Source organism: Tachypleus tridentatus, chromosome 13 (genome assembly GCF_004210375.1).
Source record: "Tachypleus tridentatus isolate NWPU-2018 chromosome 13, ASM421037v1, whole genome shotgun sequence".
Lineage (NCBI taxonomy): Eukaryota > Metazoa > Arthropoda > Merostomata > Xiphosura > Limulidae > Tachypleus > Tachypleus tridentatus.
Genome location: NC_134837.1, coordinates 226,118,974 through 226,138,834, shown reverse-complemented (window position 1 = coordinate 226,138,834; position 19,861 = coordinate 226,118,974). Strand labels below are relative to the sequence as shown.

General features: G+C 31.3%; 1 pseudogene across 1 annotated transcript in view; it reads left to right on the top strand.

Annotated features, from left to right (window-relative positions):
• LOC143236473 (sodium/hydrogen exchanger 8-like) overlaps positions 1-19,861 on the top strand; it is a 100,487-nt pseudogene that overhangs the window by 78,078 nt on the left and 2,548 nt on the right. The window contains exons 9-14 of the transcript XR_013019563.1: positions 4,363-4,501; positions 5,006-5,111; positions 7,642-7,758; positions 7,896-7,977; positions 8,613-8,724; positions 19,831-19,853. The product of XR_013019563.1 is annotated as a sodium/hydrogen exchanger 8-like (transcript). The remainder of the gene's footprint in view (positions 1-4,362; positions 4,502-5,005; positions 5,112-7,641; positions 7,759-7,895; positions 7,978-8,612; positions 8,725-19,830; positions 19,854-19,861) is intronic.

Genomic DNA, 19,861 nt, shown 5'->3' with positions numbered 1-19,861 from the left:
ACTACTAGCTAGGGACTCATCTGATTTGGCAAGTCTTGTGGCTTTGAGCAGTGTCTCGTGTAAGTCAGCTTGGCAAATATCAGCTGCAATATTGAAACCTTTAGATTTCAACCATGCTAAAGATGACAATGCTTCCTTGCTTTTAGGCCAGTTGCTTGGTTCAAAAATTTGAAAGGCACCAATAAAATGCTTATCAAATTCTTCAAAACTCTCATTCAGATATGTGACAATTTTACCTTTGAAGATGGCAGTTTGTTCAGCCATGGATTGAGCAACTGTCTCTTTTGTGGCATTTTTTGAGCCTCTGGCCCTTGCCTGACCACTAATAGCAATCACCTTTCCTCTAAGTAACCACTTGCCAGTTAGTTCACTTGTTGTGAGCTCTTTAACAATTTTCTGGGATCTTTCAACATGAATAAGATTGCCCAGCTTCTCTTTGCAAACAGCGAGTTTGTCAGAAACAATGTTCACAGTAGCAGAATTGTCTTGCATTTTGAGACTAAGAGATTTCAAAACAGGCAGAACTGCCAAGAGTATGTCCATGTACAGGATGAATTTAAGGCTTGTCAAAGTACTGTATAATCCTGCAGCTTTCTGTCCATGTTCCCCTTTGTCATGCAACTTTACTTGATACAAATGCTCTGCTAAAGTTGGCTAGTTATGAGAAACTCACTCCAGAGTGCGCTCTTTGTAGGCCACCCATCAGGTTCCTATCCCTTTTGTTGTCTTTACTAGCTTCTTTGAGGCCAGCCCAGTTCTGTGGTGAATTGTCATAAAACTTCCATAGGTTTTCTAAAAAGATTTGGATACTATCAAGGTAAGGGATGTCCTTGATGGTCTTCTTAATTGCAAGTTCCAATCTGTGACTAACACAGTGGATCCCTATCAAATAAGGTTTTTGCACCTTCAATCTGTTGACAAGTCCTTTATTTGTGCCAAAATTGACAGCTGCCCCATCAGCTTGTTAGGCATACAATTGATTCAAGCCAGTCGGGAAACTTGCCACATATAGACAATGCTGCAAGTACAAAAAATTAATACCCAATATTAGTTACTTACTGTAAAAAAAACAAAAACAAAATGTAAATTTGTTCTTTGTAAAATTCAATTGCTCCATTATCTATTACACTAGTTGTGTGAGGTTAAGCTCCAATTCTGTCAGTGGTAAATACATGGTTCTTCTTGGTTTAAATCAATTGAAAAATGCTTGAGTTTTCACTGATGTATATTAATAATGGAATGACTATGTAAACCTGAATTAAAACACAAATGTACATGAAATATTGTCCATTTTAATTTTTCTTAAATAGGAATTCAGGATAAATCCAGAAATTCTCATCCCAAGTAATTAAGAAACCTTTACCTGAACTAAGTGCCTGTAGCAAGTGTTCAGAATCAGCCTTCTCAACTGACTGCAGACACAGGAAGTGGGTTACTGGGTAACAGTCACTGTCCAAGTATCTTACATAGACTATCTCCTGCTCAATGTTGGCAGTGTTTGTTGAGCCGTCAGTCATAATGCCAAAGAATAATGAGGTGTGCAGTCGAGATCTGACATCAATTCTAATTGTTTCTGCAGTATACTTCAGTAAAGATAACTGCTTGTTTGTCATTGGCATAATGTTCTGTTAAGTTCATACCAAAGTTGCACTCCTGCAGCAACAGAAGCTCTTGAAAATTGCTGAATGGTTTGGCATTCAAAGCCATTTAAAGGGCAGTCCTGAACAGCACAAGCAAACGATCTTTCTCAGTCTTGTTAAGTTTGCTCAATTCTTTCATCATGGGAGTTAAATCAGATGTTTCTTTTGCTGTTTTAGCTTGACAATTTAGACTGTAGGCACAACTGTTTTCATGCTCTTTAACAGCACTTACTCTCAGGTTGGAAGATCCTGTTATGAAGGTGTTCTTCTGCCTTCCACTACTTTGGTCATATTCCTGACAAATTGAGCAAAACCTCAGTCTGGTAGCGTTATTATATTCCTGCCATGGTCGGCTTCTATTTCATTCATCCTGGAAACGACAAGTAGGCTTTAGCGCCAGTACTAGCAGTAACAGCTTTTGCTTTAACACTTGAGCTTGGGTCAACAAGCTTGGTTTTTTCACTCGGGGTTCCATAGTATTGTTTTCTGATTCATTAGTCTTGCTCATGAAGCCAAACTGAAATTGATCGTGAGACTTTCCCATTTTTTTACTATCAGACACCTTGGTCAGATCGTCGTGAATGTTTGGCAGTCACGTGACTATCCAGGACGACACGGATAAGGCAACCTAAAAAGCACATTTTGTGAGTGTTCGTGACCGTTTTTTAAAATTTGCTTTTTTTTTGTCTTAAATTAAATCTTAAATTTTACAAGTTATTTTCCACTCATTATAAAATATACTTTTAAGCAAAATCTTTGGGCTGTGCATACACAGCTTTTGCCTCGCTTATTTTTGAGGGGACTATGTATTTGTGTCTGATATGTTAAGAATAGGACCACTGGTCACGATGTCTGGTGATAGATAGGAAGCTGCCAGTTAAAGTTGATTTTTTAATGGACATGTCTGGCTTTAAATAGAAAATTTCGAACCATGGATGAACACATGCTAACACTGTAAGTTAGAAACAAAACACAATTTATTTCTGTATTTGAACCACATAACTCTACAAAACCTACATAGATATTTTTTGTGTGCAATATACTGAAACCAAAGACATTGCACATGTACTTACACTATGACTGAGCAGTTGGTAACAGTGTAATTATATATATATATATATATGTGTGTGTGTGTAATCCTGTTTTAAGTTAGTACTTGCTAGTAGAACCAAAAACAACATACAGTTATATTTATACCACTATGAAATTAAAGTTTTGAACAAATCTAACACGCTAGATGAGTTTAATGCCAACCATTCAAAGACTTTTCTTCCTTACTAATAGTGTCCTGTTGTAGCACTTTGTCAGTGTGAAGTCCATAAGTGTGACATAATCCCTACTTTCAAACTATCAATCATAGAGAGGCAACCAATCAACAGAAACCACTTACTTCTTTAACAAATTATTTTTATCTTTTATACTTTATTTAGTTTTTTAAAAGCATTATTGAACTTAACAACATGGAACTAATGTAAGTAATATTAGTTAATACAACTTTCCTTCATCTTTAGAAGGGCAAGGGAAAAAATCAAGTCAGTTTCTGCCTTACTGTGATGCATTATATTATCTTATATTATATTACATATAAATATTGTGTTTGTTAATTAATGTATATACTATACATTAAATGCTAAAGTAATATTATTATAGTAACATTTTTTCATAAATTTTACAATTCAACCAATATTATAGATCTGTGTTAAAGTAACTATTATTCAGAAAAACTAAAAATTCAAAACCAAAAGTATGTATCTGTATTGTTGGTGTAATGTTGTCTTTTCAGGTCTAGTTGTATTAATAGTAATAATAAGCATGAAATCCTAGCTGATATTATAAAAAAATGGATTAATTATCTACTTCAAAATGAATGATAAACAAGTAAAATACTCATCAGTAATAAATTTCGTGAATGTTGTGAATTACATATTGAAATGTTGGTAATGATAAAATAAGTGATAATAAGTTACTGGTACATTCTATTATTCCTTAATTCATTTATGATTTTACTTGTTTCTTACATTTACTACAATGCAAATAAACTACACCTTTAAACATAAGTTCCAGACAGCACCAATGGAATGTAAACCCAAATTTCCAAACCAGACTGAATAAGAAGTATTCTCTGATGGGTCAGTATTAAATTTGCAGACTTATAACACTAAAATCATGTTTTATTTCCCAATGTGGACGTAATGGAGATTCCTCTTTTGTGGCTTTGCTCAGAAACAAAATAGAAGAAACCCACCTTGAATCCAAAACACACCTAATGAGAAATTTTGACATATTTTGTGAAATTAAAATATTTTCTGTAATAAAAATGTGACTATGGTTCAGGCACAATTCAAAAAAGTTTTGGAGGATAGGTGTAACTGTCAACCTAGCAGCTTGTTTTGGTATGAAAGATGGGAAGGTGGCATTAGATAAGGTTTTTTTTTTATGTATATATGAAAGGAAAAGAGAAATATTTTGGATTATAGTCTTGTGAAGCTTGTGTTGGTTGGTAACATAGACAGGCTGCTGCAGAAAATGGCTTTTCAATCAGCTCAAATTTTAAACTTGTAAACAAGGAGAAAACTGTCACAGTACAAAGAATAATCCAGGTTGATAGGCCAAGCTGAGTTGAGATAAAATATTTCATTTGTAAATTTTCCAAGGAATTGTTGCTTTATTTCTCATTTTCTCTTTTTTTTATTCAAGTATTTCATGAGTGCTAAATTTTCAGAACTGTTTTGGAGTCTTCCAAACCTGAGATGGCTACACTGAGCACTAGTGCAGCAGTCCTTAATGCAATAGGCGGTTTTTGTATTATGTTCTTTGCTTCTGCAGGAATTGGTGTTGCATTTGCTCTGATGGCTGCTTTGATATCCTTTGAGTTTTGATGTTTTTAAAAACCTTTTCAATGAAAATTCAACTTTTGTCATATTTATTTGTCATTCTTAAAAAAAAATTGTTTTTCGTTAGTGTTTCCACTGCATTTATCAAGTACACTTCATAGTAACATTTTGACTTAAAAAAAGTGATACCAGTGTTCAGTCAGTTTCTTTCTGGTATGAAATAAAGTTTGATCATGCTCAATTTATAATATTTTATGACAGAATTCAAGTCAAAATTATTACTAAAAGCTTCAATTTCAATTTTTTAAACTGATTTATTTATTGCAACAAAACATTAACTTTGAGATTGTTTAAATTCGTAATTAATGCAGTATTAAAGATTAATTTTGTAAGTAAGAACATTGACTTCAAAGAACCATAACTTGCAACCTTATCTATACCACTAAAAATGATAATTTCTATAGCATAATAATAGACTTTTTTCAAAGTATTAAAAAAATTCAAGAACAATATTTTCTTTAACTTCATCACTTGTTAAAATATATTGATCTGCGTAAAAATCCATCCTTGGAATTTGCCATTATGTTAATCTTCAGCTATGCACCTTACGGTCTGGCAGAAGGCCTGCACCTTTCAGGTTGGTAGTTCTTTCAGTATTATTACAATTTATAATAAAAGTTTAAAAATACCAGACCTTCAGTGTTTGATTTTTTTTACATTATATATTTATATATTGTTTTACTAATTTATGTCTGATAAATCAGTACTGAATTAAACTACTGATACTGTCTTTTAACAACACAAAACTAATAAATCATAAATAATTTATGAATTAACCTGGTAAAACTTTCTATCAACAACAATAAGCTGATTAATTAGACATAAATCAGTTATCAAATAACAGAATTATACTATGCACTAAATATAATAAATCAGTAATGATGTGAAATGCATAGCCTAATTAATGAATTATATATCTGTAACAAATTAACCTATTTATACTGTACCTCAACAAGTTGCATGATTAATAACTCGTAAATCACTAATACATTAACCTGCTGATACTATTAATAAAACAAGTAACCTGATTAATGCCTCATAAATCATGAATGAATTAATCTGCTGATATCTTCTAAAAATAATAGTAAACTAATTAATGACTCATAACTAAGTAATGAATCAACCTGTTAATAAAATTTTGAATGTAATACACTAAAACTTTGTGCGTGTGCAGTGAAGGATATCCAGAGCAAAAAGAAATCATTATTTATGACATTCATAAGACTGCTGTCATCAATAGACTTTATCACCAGGTTAGTTCATTAGTGATTAATTAGTTATTAATCATTTTATTGTTGTTTACAGACAGTATCAGCAGTTTAATTCATTAAATATATATATGTTATTAATGAGGCTACTGTTGTTAATAGCCAGTATCTGTAGTAGAAATCATTACAGATTTATGATTTATTACTAGTTTTACTGTTATTAATAGACAATATCAGGAGATTAATTCATTACTGATTTATGAGTTATCAATGAAGGCACTGTTATTGATAGACAATATAAAAAGATTCTTTAATTGTAGATTTATAAGTTATTAATCATGTTGTTGTTTTTGATAGACAGCATCAACAGGTTAATTTATTACTGTTTTATAAGTTATTAATCAAACTACTGTTGTTAATATCAGTATTACCAGGTTAAATTATTACTAATTTATGACTTATTAGTTTCCTGTTGTTAATAAACAGTATCAGTGGGTCATTTCATTACTGATTTATGATTTATTAGTGTCAGATTACCGTTTTTAATAGACAGTATAAGCATGTTATTTCATTACTGATATTTGAGTTATTAATTAGACTACTGTTGGTGATAGACATTATGACAAGGTTATTTCATTACTTATTTATTAATTCTTTGTCAGTTTCCTGTTGTTCACAGACAGTATCAATGGATTAATTATCCATAAATATTATCATTTATTTACCAGACAACTGTTGTTAATAGCCATTATCAGTAGTTTAATTCAGTACTGTTTTGTGAGTTATTAATCCTGCAACTGTTGTTTGTAGACAGTGTTGACATGTTAATTCATTTTTGATTTATGACTTACTAACTCCGTTGTTATTGTTTGTAGGCATTATCATCACATTAGTTCATTACTGATTTTTAATTGTTAGTCAGTTTTCTGTTATTATGAAAAGTATCAGCAGTTTAATTCATTATATATTTATGGGTTATTAATCAGACTACTGTTTTTGTTAGCCAGTATTAGGCAGTTTAATTATTACTGATTTATGATTTATTAGTTAGTTTACTGTTGTTAATAGACATTATTATTAGGTTAATTTCATATTGATTTATGTCACATTAATGAGGCTACTGTTGTTCATAGTATCAAAAAGTTAACTCATTGATGATTTATTAATCAGACTACTGTTGATAAATAATATCAGCAGGTTAATTTGTTACTGGTGTATTATTTATCAGCCATTTTGCTGTTGTTAATAGGCAGTGTGAGCTGGTGAATTCATTACTGATTTTGAGTTTTTATTCATGATACTATTATTGATAGACAATATGAGCAGTTTAATTCATCATAGGTTTATAAGTTGTTAATCAGGCTACTCTTGTTGTTAGATAATATCAGCAAGCTTATTCATTATTCATTTATGAGTTATTAGCAGACTACTGTTATTGGTGAATGATATTAATAGATTAATTAATCACTGATTTATGAATTTTTAGTCAGACTAATGCTGACAAAGTATCATCAGGCTAACATATTACTTTTTTATGAGTCATTAATTAGACTACTGTTGTTGGTAAAGATTATCATCAGATTAATTCATTACTGATATATTAGTTCTTAGTTTCTTGTTGTTCATAGACAGTATCAGAAGTTTAATTATTACTTATTTATGATTTCTTAATCTGCTTACTGTTGTTGAGATACCTTATAAGCATTTTAATTCATTACTGATTTATTAGTTATTAATAAGGTTACTGTTGTTACTTGACAGTAATAAGAGCATTTTGGTTCATTATTAATTTAAGAATTATTAATGTCCTTAGTTTTGTTGATATACAGGATTTGCAGGTTGTTACTGAAAAGGTTAATCAAGAGGAAGGTGTTTTGATATAGTAATTTCTTTGAACAGGAATAATGGCAATCCTTTTCAATGGAGTAGTAATGTCCCACTACACTCACTTTAATTTGTCTCCTGTAACTCAGATCACCATGCAGCAAACACTGAGAACTCTTGCGTTTATAGCTGGTATGTTGTTGCTTTTGTAATTTTGTGACATATTTTGTTGTTATGACGATTGAATATGCTGAAAATATTGTATTTTCTCATGAAAATAGTACTATTTTAAAATGTGCACATTTTTTGTTTTTTTTTCTTTATTTCAGAAACTTCAGTGTTTGCCTACTTGGTCTTGCCATTTTCAGTTTCCGCCATATTGTGAAGCCATCTCTCGTCATTTGGAGCATTGTAAATAAATCTGATACTCAGCAATAATGTTTTTTTCTACTTTTCTTCTTTATTATTTGATATGTCAGAAAAATGTTTTGAAAATTTAATCTCCCTAAGTTTAGAATAATGGAATAGAAGTTGACCTAAGGATCCTATTTTCATACATAAAACTAAGTGCTCAAATATTTTGAACAAAGCATACACAATTGTACAGAACCTTGAATCATTAAGAGTACTTATTAGCCTTTTAGTCATTAGTCTTGGTCCAAAACTTTTGGATATTTCTCTTAAATATTTAAAATTATCACAGTAACATAATATGATCCTTGGAAATAACATTTTCAAAATCATATGAGATGATTAAGATACCTTCTAAAACATAAAATGTTTTTGTTCAGTTAGCCAGTACATAGTGACAAGAAATGTTGCTCTCAGTCATGCCCTTCACCCCTCTCCAAAAAAATATAATTACAAGAAGTCACATTAATTTTAACTTTGTCCTACACTGATCCAATTTATTTTATAGGGAAGTCTTATTTAAGGGTGTCATAAATTTTGCTAGTTTAAGATGCATTTTGTGAGTTAGTCTGTGCTTATGATATTTTTTGCATATATATATCAAGTGATTGAAGTATTTTAAAATTATTTTATAGGTTTTGATATTGATTGGCAGAGGAGCTAATATTTTCCCATTATCTTTCCTGATGAATTACTTCAGAGAACATAAGATTACCAAGAAAACGATGTTCATTATGTGGTTTAGTGGTCAGTATGACATTATTGCTTAGTAATTATAATAAATGTTTTATTGTTTATGTCAAACTCACTAAAAACTTAAAATATTTCTAAGTGTAAAAATTTGATGAACTTTTGGTTGATAACAATGTTGAAATGCTATATGTTCACTTGAAATATCCAATTCCAATGCATCCATTTCTTGAACTTTGATATTCTCCTAGTTATAAAAAAGTTATCAAACAATATGATCTGCACTAACTTATACCACCCTACTTACAGTATTTATATCACAGAATGGGACAGCAATAAATCTGCAGACTTACAACATTAAATTCAGGGTTTTATTCCTGGCAGTGTGCACAATAGATAGTGCAATATGTCATTTCTTTAAAATAACTAGTAAATGATACAGTATTTAAACAGACTTACAGCTTTTGACACAATTCAGTACATTTCACATTGTAGTTTCCTCTATTGTGCTGCCATCTGTATACACAACTTTTGCTCACCACTTGCCTTGAGGCTCCCAGCTAACATTGTGTAATTATATGCAATATAACTGCATAGAATGGTGCAAAGAGCATGCAACAACCCTCTGTCAATAGGAATAAAGCACATCCTTCTAATGCAGCTGACTTCCTCTATATTCTATAGCATAATCATCTTAATTTCACTCTTGTGTGTGACATGTCTTTTTTTTTTTTTTTGCTTGTGAACTTTTTGTAGATAGGCATTTTTTTAAAATGGAAGTATGTATAAAGACAGTGCCTGTTGTTGAAGTAATTATTATTGTATTTTCACTTTCAAATATTTTTCTGCACCCAAAGGTATTGTGGTCTTTATTTACTTATTAGTATCAACAACTTCCACTTTGTCTAGCATGAGTTAACGAGAAAATTGTTCATACTAGTCTCCCACCTACATTGGTGCTAGGATTGTGTTTGTCTTTATTAGAAGAACTGAGAGCTTTTGTGCTGTGAGTGGCAAGTAGTTCATGTGACCTGCCCTTCTTTTCTACCTTATACACATCCACCTATGACAGAAGGGATTTTGCCATTTGTTTCTGATCTTATACCCATGCTGTCTTGAATTTACCTAAGCCTTTTTCATAATTTCTGAACTAGGTTTCTTATGTATGTTTTCTCTTTGTATTTGTTCCCTTTTTATTCTTTTGATGTTTTTTTGTTTTACTTTCTATCCAGATATGCTAATCCATATTTAATTTTTTTAACCACAGTTTGGTTCATCCATTCTTTGTCCTTGTTATCTTGTATGATTAACCCTTTTACAATGTGTCAGATCAAAGGCCATGTCAAAATGTTTGTTGAATTTCATTCAAAATTTTATTGAACTGCTGTTATGAATTTATGTCATAAAGTTTGGTATCAAATTGTAGATTATAACTCAAAGTTTAATGTTATATATGAGTTAATTTTTTAATTTAAAAGTAAATATTAAAATAACACACCTAAATAGAGATTTTAGTGAGTCACTTGGTATGGTGAATGCAACACTAGTTAAAATTAGATGTTTATGATGGCAAAAACTAAGTCTGTAGTTTTGTATGAATTAGGAACTAAAATTACCAATATTGGTAAGCTCGAATGTGAAATAAGAGCCTCATATCTTTTTATGTTGCTGAGGTATGGTTTATGTGCTGAATCAAACCTCTTTCCATTTTTGGAAACAATCCCTTATATACACTTCAGTATATAACATGAAATAACCAATCAAGAGCTTAGAATTTCCCCTAGTGGTTTTCCCAACCATTTTAATCTGTTAAAGGCTGCTGTGTTGTTTCAAATCAAGATTTCAGAGAGGTAGTTTGTGTCCTTAATGTGCTCAGTGGTTTATATGTTTTAGGCCTAAATACACCTTAGTTACTAAGTTTGATAAATTGTAGTGATCACCATAATCACATTATTTTATATATTTGCACATAAAGTTCTACCCTCAATCTCTGTACTATGTGTGGTACCATTATCATTGTAAATGATTGACAATGCCTTATTTTTGGTTCTTTTATCAGCCATAAGCTTGTGGAAGTACCAGAGTGAAGAGCTTCTAAATTTTACTTCACTTTACATTTTACTTCATGTTTTGCTTTGAAAACTGATCATCAGTAGAAATGAAAGTTCAATTTCATGCATTTTTATCTCTTTTGCCTAAGTATTTTCTGTCAATAACTAACCCTGTATTTGGCTTTTTTTTTTTACTGTGCATGACACAAAGCTTTGTTGTCTTACATTCAAAATTTTATCAAACTACTTGTTGTGTATGTTATACCAATTAGAATAACATAAAATCTTAGCTTATAATCCATACTTTAATAATGTATAAATTTTAAGTTTTTAATTCTACAAGGCAATATTTTTAAAAAACCTTGAATCTACTCTAGTGTGACACACACAATACATTTTCTATTAGTGTGTCATCATTCCTGTTTTATCCACCATGCCCTGAAAAAGTATGAAATTAAGTGCAAAATACTCTATTAAATTGTCATTGCTCAGATAAACAGCATTTTTTATATTCTTCAACTTTGGTTTGTTACAGAGCTATTGAATAGAAAATCAGACCCCTCCTGTCACATCCTGTCTTTCATAATTTGTTAATAGTTCACTCTTATGTTTAATTATATATTACCTATAACCAATAGAAACTCAAGGTTTTCATTTGTAAATTGATGTGTTATGTAATGGTATATTCTGAATGGTTAATTATCAACTTAAATGAGAGTACAAACTGTTCCTGTTAGATAGTTGACAGCTGGTTTGGATGAATTTGTAATGACTGTTGTTGCAGAGCTACAAAGCCAAAAAATTTTTGAGAGATAAAGGATATATCTACTTTTTAGATGTTATTAGTCTATATTGTTTGGAGTATTATTTACTTAAATAAAAATTATTAATTGCAATACTATGACAAATATAAAAAAATTGGGGTTAACTCTCTTCGACAACCAAGAGCAAGAAAAAAAATTAATGTTCTATTTCTTGTTTTTCATTTTTATTCTTTATGTATAATTATAAAAGCAACTAGAATGTAAAAATAAGGATATTTTTAGGTTAGTTAAGATTAGATTAAGTAATATAAATAATAAAGTAAAAATGTTTATTGGGGTATGCACACAAGCTGCTTGTACTAGTTAAAGTAGCTTTTGGGTAATGTAATTTGTTAGTGTAATGGGATCTGCGTGTTCATCAAGTGATTTACAGCTTATAAGTAGATGGACAGCAGTCAGTTAAGCTTCAAAACCATATCAATAATACATCATCCCTACATGACACAGTCAGTGTTATGTTACATAACCCATGAACCTTTATGTAACCCAGACACCAATGAGCACTACATTTAAATTTTAAACATGACATGTGATTGTATAGATTTTTCTCCAGTTTTTATTCAAACAGAATGTTTTGCATTGTTTTAGTCCCAGTATTACAATAGTTTTTTTCACAAATTTTCAACTGTTTATACATCAAATTTTTTATGGGTTTGTGAATTTGTTCTTTACAGAGATTTTAACAACTTGATTCACATTAAAAATTAAAACAAAATTATCATTCCCATTACCATTACAATTAAATCCTCTAATTAGCATGCATTGTACACAAAATGAGCAATTGCACCCAGTTTTGTTGCTTTATTCTTTACACTGTGAGTTATAATAGATAAGAATATGAAATTATTTAATGACAGGAAATATACAAAATCTGATTTATCATACTGAGTCATCTTTCACATCAACAAAAGGTTTACACTTCTAGTTTGAAGTTTATTCTAGTTTCATACTTTATTTGAATATTTTCTCTGATAATTTTGCAATGAGAAAAATGAGTTCTTTGGCCAAGTGTATGGTGGCTGTAAGTGTTATTGACAATTCAGACAGACTGTTAACTTCAGTAGTGATAACTGTATTGCATCAAGTAATAAAAAGACAACTGTACGTCTGTTGATGAAAATGCTTGTGGTACAAATCATATGTTGTGATAATAAGTATGAACAAGAACTGAAGTTGTTTCCAGCACCACAACAGAACAAACTAAGAGAAAATATTCTGCAAATATTTAAATATTGACACATTATTGTCTACATTCATCTTTTCATGAAGAAGAGCATTGTGGAAAAAATAAGGAAATGGACAAACAAGGAAGAAAAGTGGAAACATGAATTCTAATGAACAACAGTTATAATTTAGGGTAGTCCACACATACATCAAAGAACAAAGGAACAAAACAGATTTATGCTGCCTAATGTTTTGGTTTTATGGGGTTACAAAAAACATAAACTTGCATTATAAGAAAACATGGCTTTTGTATCGCTTGCCTTCTTGAAAGAGGCAAAACATTTGTTGACATATGGAAAGAGCATTTCAAGAAATGTAATGGTTCTATATGACAAGAAACCCACTTGAAATAAAAATGTATCTCAGAACAGCTGGTATGGGTATTATCATTTTTATTGATAAGCAGAGAACAACGTTTCGACCTTCCTAGGTCATCTTTAGGTTAGGTCAAAACATTGTTCTCTGCTTATCAATAAAAATGATAATACCCATACCAGCCATTTTGAGATACATTTGTAATGGTTATGATGATTGAAATTTTTTTAAGTTCCTCAGTGTAAGTTTTAATTTTCATATTGTTTTCACTTTCTGTTTTTTAACTCAAATGTTAATTGTAAAGAAATGTATTTATAAACTGTAAATAATTATAAATTTCTCATTTTTAAATGCACGAGGATCATGTGTACCTCACTATTAACTTAAAGATCACTGTTCTAAAATATAATTATTATTAGTTTCTGTAATTGAATTTGTAATTATTTAAGTCAAAATTTACTTACTTTGCACACAAATTTGCTGAAGTTAATTGTTTTTTTTTAGCTTCTTCTAAGATTCTCATGAACAGTTTTGAAGGCATGGGTGATCAGTATTATATCAATTTGGGTGAGATTCCTATTTTGCCCTGGAAGAAGCTACACATCTGGTTTTGTTTACTTATGACATCATCAGGACTCACTAGGAGTGTTTGCATTTTTTTTTTTCTTGAAAGTCTTTACTGTTTCTATGTGCTTGCATCCACAACTGGTTGAATAGATGCTATTTCATAATTTGTGGCTTATTGTTGAGTGTCAGACACTTCTTTCAGCTACCTCAGTGTTTCTTCTTGAGGGATGGTAGTGCCTAGAAAGGATTGTGATTACTTATCCTCTTCTGTGTATCTGTTTTTGAGTGCACAGAATATGACTGTTTCTAACAGGATTTATGATCATTACTAAGGTATGGTTGCATCTTCTTTTTTTTATTATACCTTTGCTAGAGCCTCTGCAACATATAGGTTTGTTAACTGAACATGTTTCTTGTAATCTCTGAAGCTTTTAAACCTTTTTTAAAATTAGTATAGCATACAGTGTTATATGTGTGCCTCATTTGTATTCATTTCTTTGGTCTTTATAGGTTAAGATTTTTTTTTTATGAGGTGAGCTGGATCTATGATATGGATGTTGAAAGGAGTTGGCAAAAATGATGATTCTTGAGGCAAAGTTGTATTGATGGTGATACAATCTGATTGCCAGCTGGTAGTGATTGCAGCTAAGACCTATCTGACAAAAATGGTGATTCTTGAGGCAAAATACTGTTGATGGTAATACACTCTTAATTATCTGCTGGTAGTTTTTGCAGCTAAGACCTATTTTGTATATTCTGAGCATTTCATCAACAAGAATGAGCAGCTGGACTTTACTATAGGCATTTACCAAGTCTAATGCTACTGCTAAGGTGTTCTGATCAACTTCAAAGCTGCAAATTCAGCAGTATTAATCAAGTTTTGTCTTTCACCAATATAACCACCTAATGATGTGAATAGCAATGATTCAGTCTGACAGGTAAGCCTTCTAGCTATAGCCTTCTTTGTGATCTTGCAAATTACATTTTGTATGACAATGAGTTGGTGTTCTTTTAGACTGAGGTGATTCTACAAGGGTTTTGGGAATGAATTAATAAAAGAAACTGCCCATATCCCAGAGCTGATGCATGTTGCCCATCTACATTAAGGCTCTGATATTTAACCTAAGCAGATTTACTTCTGTAAGCTTCTTAAAGTGGAGATTGTTACATATGAAGTTTCATTTTGTTGAAGCTGAAGAGGGCTTCACTATCTGGATATAATTATAGCTCATTTATGGATGTAACTTGAGCATCTTTTGCATGCAACCATGGTAACAATGGTTAAAACTTTTGCCACATAATCTTTTCCTGTGCTCAATAAAGGTTTTAGTGAGTTGCATTCAAACTTTAATTAAACTACTTTCTTATTATTATGGTATTTGAATAAACTTTTCCTAAAAATGAAGCTAATGATCCTAACTTTAGTATTGTGTAAGTTTCAAGTGCTTAATATAAGGCAATATTAAAAAAAACAAAAAAATAACTAGATATCCATTATTATGAGAACTGTGACATTTGATTTCTAGGTTTTCCCTCTTCTCTAATTAATTAGCCAGCCCTTTGAGAAGTACAAAGTACTCATTTTAATTTTGTCGTTGCTTGGGTAAAACAATAATGTTTGTTACTTTCAATCTTGTTTGGTCACAGAGCCATAAAATAGAAAATCAGACTTCATTTGTCATGCACATCTGTGTCATCCTCTTTTTCTGAATTTGCAAGAATTTTTCTCTGATGATTAATGCTATACTGTTTATAACCAATAGAAAGCCAAGGTTTTGAACCTTTGATAATGGCCAACTTTACAGAGCAAGTAGGTTATGTAACTTTGATGAAATTTCCTTACGGAAATGAAACTAGTGAATGTACTTATTTGATATCTGACAAGAATCTTCCTAAAACCATGTAGTTTTAGAAAAATTAATTACCTAATTTTGATTTTTTTTCCATATTTCTATTAAAAATTTGTTATTTAATGTAGTTATTTGCACCTGGATCCTGAATACTTCACCTGCAGGGTGGTTTGCATTTTAAGTAAAAAATACTCCTTTTTATTTTACAGTTTTAACATTTCACTTTCATATTCTTTAGAACCTACTGAATGAATACCAGAAGTCTTTAAGGTAAATGTATGTATTTTATTTTCCATTTTCTCTACCATATCACTAACTCTGGCTATTATCGTCAATGTACAATGAAATGAAACACTTAAAATTAAGAAACAGAAATACATACATGCCTTTAAAATGGAGTGAGATCTCACAATGCAGTTCAATATATATGTAAAAATGGCTTGTTTGGGTTGAGAAAATTTTTTACGTAAAGGAGCAAACAACGTTTCGACCTTCTTTGGTCATCGTCAGGTTCACAAAGAAAGAAAGAGGTCACTGACTGGAAGCTGACCACATGTTTGAAAGGGGTTGTGTAACTGAGTTTCGGAATGTAGAGGGCGGTATTAGATGTGGGAATATATTTTATATTATTTATTTTATTATTATTATTATTTATTATATTATTTTTTTAATATAGGTATAAAGGTGTTCCTTTGTATTGGTTTATTTTGGGCTTAAGTTGTTGTATAAGTAAGGCTTCTTTAATTTTGTGTTTGTGTATGTTTGTTTCTTTATTTAGTATTTGAGTGTTTTCTATGGTTATGCTGTGTTTATTTGGCTTGCAGTGTTTGAAAACATGTGAAGGTGACTTTTTATGTTCTTTGAATCTGGTTTTCATTTTCTTCTTGTTCCTCCAATATAGAAGTCGTGGCAGTTATCACATTGCATTTTATAAATAATGTTGGTGTGGTGTTTGTCAGTGTAATATAAAATTATATATTCAAACATCTAAGCACGTCCTCTACATTCTGACACTTAGTTACACAACCCCTTTCAAACATGTGGTCAGTGACCTCTTTCTTTCTTTCTTTGTGAACCTGATGATGACCAAAAAAGGTTGAAACGTTGTTTGCTCCTCTACGTAAAATATTTTCTTAACACAAACGAGCTGTTTTTACATATATATTTTTCTCTATAAGTGGGTTTTCTCTACATCACTAATTACAATGCAGCTCACCCCTCTGATTGAGAGCTCCCATCCTACCCTTCACATGGATATATGTACCTATTACTCATGGGTAGGTTTTGTATTTAGAGTGAGCCAATTAACGTAAGTCCTCACACATAAATTTTGGGTTGTTAGTCTTCCTTGCTGTGTTGTAGGTTGCAGCAGTAGTATTGGGATTGTTCCAGTTCTATTCTTGGCTATCCCTTGTTCAATTTTCTTAAGAGGATGTTATTATAATTTTGATGGCCCTGGACTATTTTATGGTTGGGAAAGTTGATTGCATGTGATAGACATTCTTTCGATACTGGATGTCATGTTTCAGGATCAATAGATTAGAACTAATTTTTGTGTCATACTCAGGCATTGGAGTAACTCTCAGTTCTTCTTTTCTTGGATTTGAGGTGAAGACAGTATGATCATCATCCTACCCTCGTGTGAATGTTGGTACCCTGAGAAGAAGTTTTGGGTGTCTGACTTACCAAATAAGGTCCACTCCACAGTCAGGGGTGCATCATTGTAAACTCACTTTTCTCACTGTGGGATTGAGTTGCAATATCTATCTCTGGTCAGAATCACTTTCTTTCCACATTCTCTCCCATTCATATTTGCTACTCTCATTTTCCACCCTGATATCTTACACATTCCACATATAGGTGAAAAGTATACCTAGCTCAGAAGTGGTACAGTTTCCATCTTTAGATCTATTTATCTGATTCTCTCATTTATGCAGGTATCCTCAGGATGCTTTTTAAGGGGTATGGTTGTTCTTTTCGTGCAATAGTCCCTCCCTCTAACCAGTGTGGGATTCTGGCTAATATTGTGAGAAGAGGGAAATACCATATTGGAAGCTATAATTTTCCTATAATGAAAATGTATTTCTGATAAGTACTTCCTTTCTCTTACTACCCACCATTTCTCACCACACACTTCAGGTGTTTCCATTTTCTGCCAAATTATGAAATAATAATTCATTAGAGGAACATACACATAAGTGTATTATGCTTCTGTTAGTGATGATGTGGTGCATAATGATTTACATGAGAGACAGGTTTAAATCACTTGATTCCAATAGGAGGGAGATTAGAAAGCTTGTGGCATGTGTAAATAAAACAGCAAGAAATACCTATCAGAAATACATTTTCAGTATTGGAAAATAATAACATATGAACCAGTATTCTTTCTTGTAGGTTAAGTTCAAAAATATATTATTCAGGACAGATGCATACTTGAAAGTTTGATTTTCAGTCCAGATTTCAAATGTCTGGAATGATTTTCTATGTTTTCATATGTCTTTGAGCAAAGCCTCCCCTTGTTCAAGCACAAAAAAATAGATGATCATACACTCACATCATGCAAGTGTTAATTGTCTCCTTTTAAAAACATTTGTTTTTTTACCTCAGAAATTTCAAAGTACAGTGTGTAGGGTGACACTTTCTTTTTTGCAAAAATTCAGTAAGAATGCAGCAGTGACATTACATGTGTATAATAATGTAAAAAAGTATACTTATTTAGCTTTTTTATCGCTAACAGTACTAGGTTGAACTTCAGTTTTGTTCTAAGTAGGTAACTTGCTATGCTCATAAATTAATATTCGTGGTTAGCAAATAAAAGTAAAACTGAGCTACCTAGATTCTCTTCCCCCCACCCCCCAAAGAGGTGTAGTTTTAGATAGCAAGCCAGAATTCAAAGTTTTATAAATTCCATAAAGATACTGAAAGGTGTCTTAGTTTGATTTATGGTTCTCAGTTGTTTTAATAACATTGACTAAATTTCATATTGCAGTGACAAATGTGGAATTAAGATTCATCTCAAAAATGCTTATTTGGATTGAGATTTGTTAATTTTGGTCATGAAAGGTTCTGATGTCACTGTTGTGCTTGCTAAAACATTTGTAAATGATATAAGTGAAGTTGATTGTTGCATTATCATCTTGGAAAAGCTCTTGTATATCAGAATAAAATGCAACATTTTGTTGTAGATAAAATCAACAGAAACACTCAAAACATCTTGAAAGTAATACAGTTTTCTTGAGGAATCAAAATACATTGTTGGAACAATACAAGCAGGGTTAAGTGCATCCTGATGTTACACAGTTTTCCCTCTGTTTTCAGTACATAGGAAGGTGAACAATTATTCATGCTTACAATGAGCATCATTAAAGACTTGTTTTTATACATATGTGAGATGCTCAGACTTGTTTTGGCTACTACTTGATAGTTTTTTCTTATTTTCTTTGCATGTTACAGGTAAATCTAAGTCAATGCTGAAGTAGTTGGTTAATTAAAGAACATTCTGTTTTCTGTTGCATATTACTACCCTGTTTAAACATATTTTTTTTAGTCATTCATTGTCATTTGGCAGGTTCAGGTTTTCTTGGTGGCAGACAGAATTCTTTCACTGCCACTCTCTACATATTCAGATGACAGGTGTCTAACAGCCCCTGCTAGATAAATACCCATTATCATGGCCCCTTTGAAAGACTGAGAGACACTTTCTCTCATATGTTATCTTGCAGGCTAACCTTGATATGTCACATTTACATAATGCAAGCAGTAACTTGATGCTTAATTAAACCAACCTATTTCACATTTTAAATAAATGAATTGTTTTACAGATATGATAGGGAGTGTCCTAATAAAGTGGTTAGTCAGCAGTACTACAGTGCTTTTCATAAAGATAGTAATAATTCTTTCATACAATAATAAACTATTACCATTTTATGGGCAGCTGGTTAAAAATATACAGTTCTTAGTGAAAATTAATTTACCTGAATTTGTTCTATGGAAAGGAATATTTCTCCATGATACTATTTTGTTTCATGTTGTCTGTGCACTCAGATAAAAACTCAATATTATTGTGAATGTTTTGTAGAAGATGCTTAGAATAGTAGTAGTATTAAGTAATAATCTTTTTCTAGTTAGTATACTGTTACAGTGTTTTCTTTTAACAGTTCTGTTTATTTTCCCTCATTTAGTAATTTATGTTATTTAGCAGACTATGTAAAATGTGCATGTTATTATACCAAAAATGTTTTGAATAAGGATCCTAGATAGTCCCAATAAATATTCATTCATATCTCTATTTGTTAATTGGGAAAATAATTATACATTTTTGTTTGTTCACAGGATTACGAGGGGCTGTTGCCTATGCCTTGAA